Source organism: Nuphar pumila, chromosome 10, assembly GCF_984573655.1.
Source record: "Nuphar pumila chromosome 10, dmNupPumi1.hap1.1, whole genome shotgun sequence".
Lineage (NCBI taxonomy): Eukaryota > Viridiplantae > Streptophyta > Magnoliopsida > Nymphaeales > Nymphaeaceae > Nuphar > Nuphar pumila.
In genome coordinates, this window is record NC_143258.1 from 104,442,598 (window position 1) to 104,449,267 (window position 6,670).

Sequence of the window (6,670 nt, forward strand, 5' to 3'; positions counted from 1 at the left end):
CAAAAAAAATCCTTCATCCAGAAAGTATGATGTTAACTCTTCAAAGTCCAAACGTTCTCTTTTTGCCCTAAGCAGTAAACTTTTGCGTCATCTGTTGTAACAGGAGCTCCCTCTGACAACGCAAACTTTACCGTCGTCTTCAGTCGAGGTTCCCACCTTATTTTTAGCCTGTTTTACAACACATTGTTGCCTTCTCCTTTCTGCATTGTGTTACAAAACATTCTCGTGTTCGCGATCGACTGGTTCGATCATTGGTGAGCGTCATAGGCAAATTTGTGGGCCATCTTTTTTTACAGACTTCTCTTCTTTTTCTTTGTCGTTAGACATTATGGAAGAAAGCAATGACGCACAAACCTTCCAACCGGTGCCATTAAGGCATCGTGAGTACCTTTTCATGTCATCATGCTATCGTTGAAGTTCATATGTCGTCTTGAGTGCCATTAAAGCATTGTTTTGTTATTGCGGGTGGATCTTGTCCTTTCGATGGTTGGAAACTTATCGATATTTGTAAGATGCTGGGACCTGTTGACAAGAATGTTTCTTTACAAATGCGAGGAAAGGCCTCTACCCTATCCGGTATCCTCTATCCACTCAGTATATGCATTGTATCTCAAATTGTGGTTTTAGTAACATACTACTTATTTATGAGATATTGTTTTGTTATTTAATATCAATTTGTTTGCTATTATGCTGGATTTTTGTATCAATTTGTAATATATTTTGTGATATATTTATCGATTTGTAAGATATTATGTATTTTGTAGTGTCGATTTGTAAGTTATTATGCCGAATTGCAGTATCGATTTGTAATATATTATGCGATATGTATATCGATTTGTAAAGATATTGTGTGTTTTGTAGTATATATTTGTAAGATATTTATAGAAAGACTTTTAAAATGTGTGCGTGCAGAAATACATTTTTACGTGCTTGCGGTAGTGATTTTTGTATGTAAATCGTTGCTCAGTTAGCGATTTCTATTAAACTCGCTTCACAGCATCGTAGATATAATTAAAGCGCTATCGTCAACACACATGTACGACATGTCATTTCTTTTATTGGCATGGTAAGTAACAACTCGCTGCATAGTATAAGCAAATAACAAACCGTAGTTGCCTTTATACTGCGATTCACTAAAATATTTATTTGACTTGTTTAACCTTATTGGTATCTGTTATTATATGCATCCTAAATAAATCATAGTAAATGTATGTGCTTGCTAACGCAAATTGATATCTTGCTTATAAAAGTGGTGAGCTTATCATCTGCTTGTAATGAAGATGATCTATCTCAATTATTTGAAAGATATGGAAAAGTGAGCATATGTATTAATGGTGCACCTGAAGAAGTGAACGCGTGCACTAATGATGCACATGATAACAAGGGTGCAGGTATTGGATTCACTCTTGACTTGAATGTTCCAGCAGAAGAAATGCAATTAGATAATGAGGTAGACGATCCTGACAGTACACTTGATAAAGGTGTAGACACTGAGAATGTACATGATAGTACACCTGACTATGTTCCAGTAGAAGGAATGCAGTTTAATACTAAAGATGTTGCATATAAATGTTACAATGATTATATCTTAAATTTTGGCTTCAGTGTTAGAAGGTTTTCTTGGTCAAAAAATGCACAGGGTGTCGTGGTGAAAAAGACATATGTTTGTTCTAAGAAAGGTTGGAAGAAATCAATTGGAAATCCAACAAGGAGCATGCCAGAATCAAGATGTGAATGTCCAACGAGAATGGTGTTAAGAAGACTTCTGAATGGAAAATATATAGTTCGTACTTTAATCAGTGATCATAATCATGATTTATTTGCTTCATTTATGACTCCTATGTTAAGGTCACATCGTAAAGTAATTGTAGTGCATGCTGCAATGGCTGAAATAGCTGATAGCGTTGGCATTGCACCAAGAAAGACATACAATTTATTTGTGCACATAAATGGTGGTCGCGAGAATGTGTCATTCACACCTATGGATCTAAGAAACCACTTGAGAAGGAAGAGGACAGATAACATGAAGAATGGAGAAATATGTTCTTTGGTTGATTACTTATAGAAGAAATCAAGCATTGACCCAGGTTTCTTTAGTGCAATGCAATTGCATAAAGATGGAGACGTGAATATGTTTTGGGCAGATTCAAAGTCAAGAGTAGATTATGAATGCTTCAATGATGTGCTTATTTTTTATATGATAGTAAAGATCAATACTGAACAGTGACCATTTCCGCAGTTTGTCGGAGTGAACCATCACTCATAGAGTTGTATATTAGGCGGCATTTTTTTTTATGATTAAACTAAGGAAAGCTTTGAGTGATTGTTCAGAGTATTTACACAGGCAATGAATGGGAAGCAACCTGAAGTTGTACTTACAGATGATGATCACGCAATTGCGGCTGCAGTGTTTCATGTATGGCCAGATGCACATCATCGCCTATGTTTGTGGCATATCTTTCAAAATGCAGCAAAAGAACATAGGACACATATTTAATCAAAAGACAGGGTTTGACAAAAAGTTTATAAAGTGTGTACTTGAGAGCGTAGACGAGGTCACTTTTATGTCAGATTGGGAGAAAATGATTCAGATATACAACCTTGAAGACTGTCTATGGTTACAAAATTTATATGCAGAAAAAGAGAAGTGGGCATTGGCATATGGAAGACAATACTTTTGTGTAGGTATGATAAGCACACAAAGAGCTAAATCTATACATGCCACGCTGAAGAAAACCCTGTATTCATGTTTAACAATGTTTCGCTTTATGGAACAATATAAATTATTTGCAGACGGTTTAAGACAAAATGAGCTTGAACAATATATGAAATGCTTCAATACACGCCCTGTAACTTTGGGTATGAAAATATTGATGCTACCTGCAGATCTGTATGCACTAACTGTATTTGAATGGATAAAAAAGAGGTTATACATGTCATGAATTGCAACATAGAAAGACTCATGCAAACCAAGAATATACATAAATACCATATTTTATGGGAGGGCGAAAAGCATCAGAAAAAGCAAGAAGCACATGTCACGTACAATGTTGACAACGAAAAAGTTGAATGTACGTGCAAAATGTATAAATTCAATGGTATTTTATGTCGTCATACATTAAAGACACTTAATCAAGAGAAGATACAAGAAATACCTGAGTCATATTTAATACGAAGATGGAGGAGACAGGCAAAGATTGAACTGCTGGATATGGATAATGTCAGTCAATCTGTTGTTGATGAGAAATGCATCATAGCCTCCTGTTACCAACAACTGTGTAGGTCATTTATGCATATTGCAGATTTGGCATCGAAAAGTGAAGAAACCTATGTATGCATGAGAAAAGCTTCAAGGGTGTTACTTGAAAACATGCAGTTAATTCACCATCAGTCTGTTGCAGCTCATGAATACCAGTCCAAGAAAATGGGATCAAACTGCATAGGTAAAAATCATGCTTCCCTTGACACACCTGAGAAGTTGCACCGAAGCGTAAACATCATATTCAACATGTCAAGAGTGAACGTTGTTGATTATGATGGAAATATTCACCAAGCAAAGGGTATCAAAAGAAAACCTGCCTCTAATCACAGTCGTTGGAGGGCAAAAGGAGCACTAAAATTGGTTGGCAAAAAAAGGTTTAAGAAACAACCAACCTCTAATCAAAAGCAACAAATCCCTTCACATGAACAGGTATGTAAGACATTATATTTCTTCCCATGTAAATTGCATTACATGAAGCTTATCAATATCTAACTTGTGTAATTTCCAACATGCAGCAATACCCTACAAACGTAATTTTCAACGTTGTAACCTTCGATCCTCCTGACCAGATTTATCGGAATGATAGTTTCAGTTTTACAAGTCTTTTGGTATGTAATCAATGTTGAGAAGTTTTTGCATTTCTTGTGAAACTTAATGAAGTGTCTTATATTTTTTGATTCATGACAGGCTCAGATCATATCAAAAGCGAGCTATGGAACACATGAATCGTGAGTGGATTATTTTTAAGCATTCCCATCAAGTTAGTTGTCATGCCTCTTTGCATGACCCAATTTCCACATTGTCGGATTTGTTAAGAGTTTAACAAAACAGCTGAGCTCATTTACTGAGAAATAAAGTACAGTGGGATGCCATTACTACTGAGCTCCTTTACTTGGAGAGGATGTATCATCAGCTGCTCATAGACATTGTAACCAACTACTAATATTTTTTATATACGAATGTGGTTGTAAATTATGTAATTCGTGTAAATCACGTGGATTTGTAGTTACGAAGTTACGACGACAATAATATGTCTTCATTTTTATTTCCGAACAAAATCGTTTGTATTCAAGAATCCAACTCATTTTTTATCGTTGAAGCAAAATCCAAAATCCTTAAACCATCTTTTCCAATCGCCCTCAAAAGCGATTAGAGAAAATCGATGACATAGGCATTGCCCGTAATAGCAAATCGCTACACCATGTAGCCTTCATAGGTCATTGTGTAAATCATGATGGTACGTATCGTTCACTTAGACAAAGCTCATTGTCTAAAAGACAAATGTCATTTTGTAAATCGCAATGGTATAACGATTTACGGATTGACATCTATGTCGGTGACAACTGGATGACAATCGCCATATTCATGAGCACAAATTGTGGTAAAGGTACACTTTCATTGCTTGTGCAACCTGAAATCCTTGAACTAGGGGTGGCAATCGGGTCGGGTTGGCGGGTTGGTGGGTTGGCATGTCAGCACACCTCAACCCGAACCCGACCCGTTTATTAAACGGGTTGGCTGTGGCAAACACTAACCTGACCCATCTAATAAATGGGTAACCCGACATGACCCGCCAACCCGTTTAATAAATGGGTTGGGAAAACGGTTTGGCGGGTAGCGGGCGGGTTGGTGGGTCGAGTTGGTGGGCGGGTTGGCGGACGGGTTGGCGGGTTAACCTGCCCGCCTAACCCTTTTATTAAACGGGTCAGCCGGGTTGGCAGGTTGGCATACATTCAACCCTAACCCGACCCGTTTAATAAACGGGTTAGGCGGGTCGACCCATTTATTAAACGGGTTGGCTTGAGCCCAACCCGAACCCGCCTAAGAGTCGGGTTGGTGGGTCGTGTCAGGTTTTGCCACCCCTACCTTGAACCACCTTTCTCAATCACCCCCAAAAGTGATTAGGAAAAATCGATGGCATAAACATTGCCTGTAATAGAAAATCGCTACACGATGTAGCCTTCATAGGTCATTGTGTAAATCGCGATGTTATGTATCATTCACTTAGACAAAGCTCATTGTCTAAAAGAATGATGTCATTTTATAAATCACGATGGTATAATGATTTAGGGATTGACGTCTATGTCAGTCACAATTGGATGGCAATCGCTCTATTCATAAGCACAAATTGTGGTAAAGGTGCACTGTCATTGCTTGTGCAACCCGAAATCACCATTTATTAATATTTTTGATGACAATGTTTGTACACTTATTTAAAGTCACGTTCAGGAAAACAACTCATTTCCATTTTACACAACTCTATTCGCTTGAACGATTTTCATTTACGAAGGGCGAACGTAACAACGATTTGCTTTTACTATATAACAGTCAAATTTATTGGCGTATTTAGTGAAATTGAAATTTTATTTATTTGAACCTAGTGATATTTACATAATTTGTATACATAGTTTACAAGAATTGTTTATACAAAATTTGGTTGTACACTCTATAAAATCTACTGAAAGTTGATGCACATCAAATTACTCCTGCGTGTGGGGTCCCGTCATTCGTTGCTTTTTAGGTATTCTTGGCGGGTAAGTTATTTTCTCCTCCGCAATTAGAAACACCGTCAATTTTTTGCATAGTTTTTTGTGAAATCCAGGCATATCAACCTGCAACAAAAATGTAATGTGGCACCAATATATACTTTGAGTCCTCAATAACAGAGGATAATAAATAGCATACAATGTCGAAATAAGGTTCTCGACCATTGTATATCGCTTCAATATACTTCATTACAAATATGTCATAATCGATGCCATTATGTTGTGAAGGAGCATCGTGTACAAAGCGAAAGATCCACTCGCTAACGACGACTCACAAAATGTCTTTGATGAAACCAACCTGTGATTAATGCAGAAGAAAGTAAATTCTTGACCACCATACATGATACGATACCCTTATAGATGGAATCTTACGAAATGTGAAATGTCAAGTTGTAAACCACTGTGTAAGTCCAACGAATTGTAACACCATAGTTGTTTTTCATGTAAATTCATCACGTATAAGACCCAATGCTTTTCAGATTGCCAGAGTGTAGGAATCAGTATTTGCAAATCGATCGTATAAATGGTGTTAGGATTGTTATGCCATAACCTTGCACAGGAGGTTTGTTCACTTATTTTTTTACTTGACCAAAAGTCTCTGCAATGATCATCGTTAACCTAGTATGGTAGTCCATCTTGGAATCCAATGGAGTATGGCAATCGACATACGATACTTTGTTGACCGAAATAGTGATAATAGCAATGTTAAAACACGAAGTAGCAAGAGTAAATAAAAAACCAAAATAAACATAAAAGAGAACTTATATACCATGAAATAAGGGCTAACGATGCTTCTAGTTTTGTTTGTTGTGTTGCTTTTAATATACTTGACGAAATTGGATAAAGTCTATTTGCAACAGAT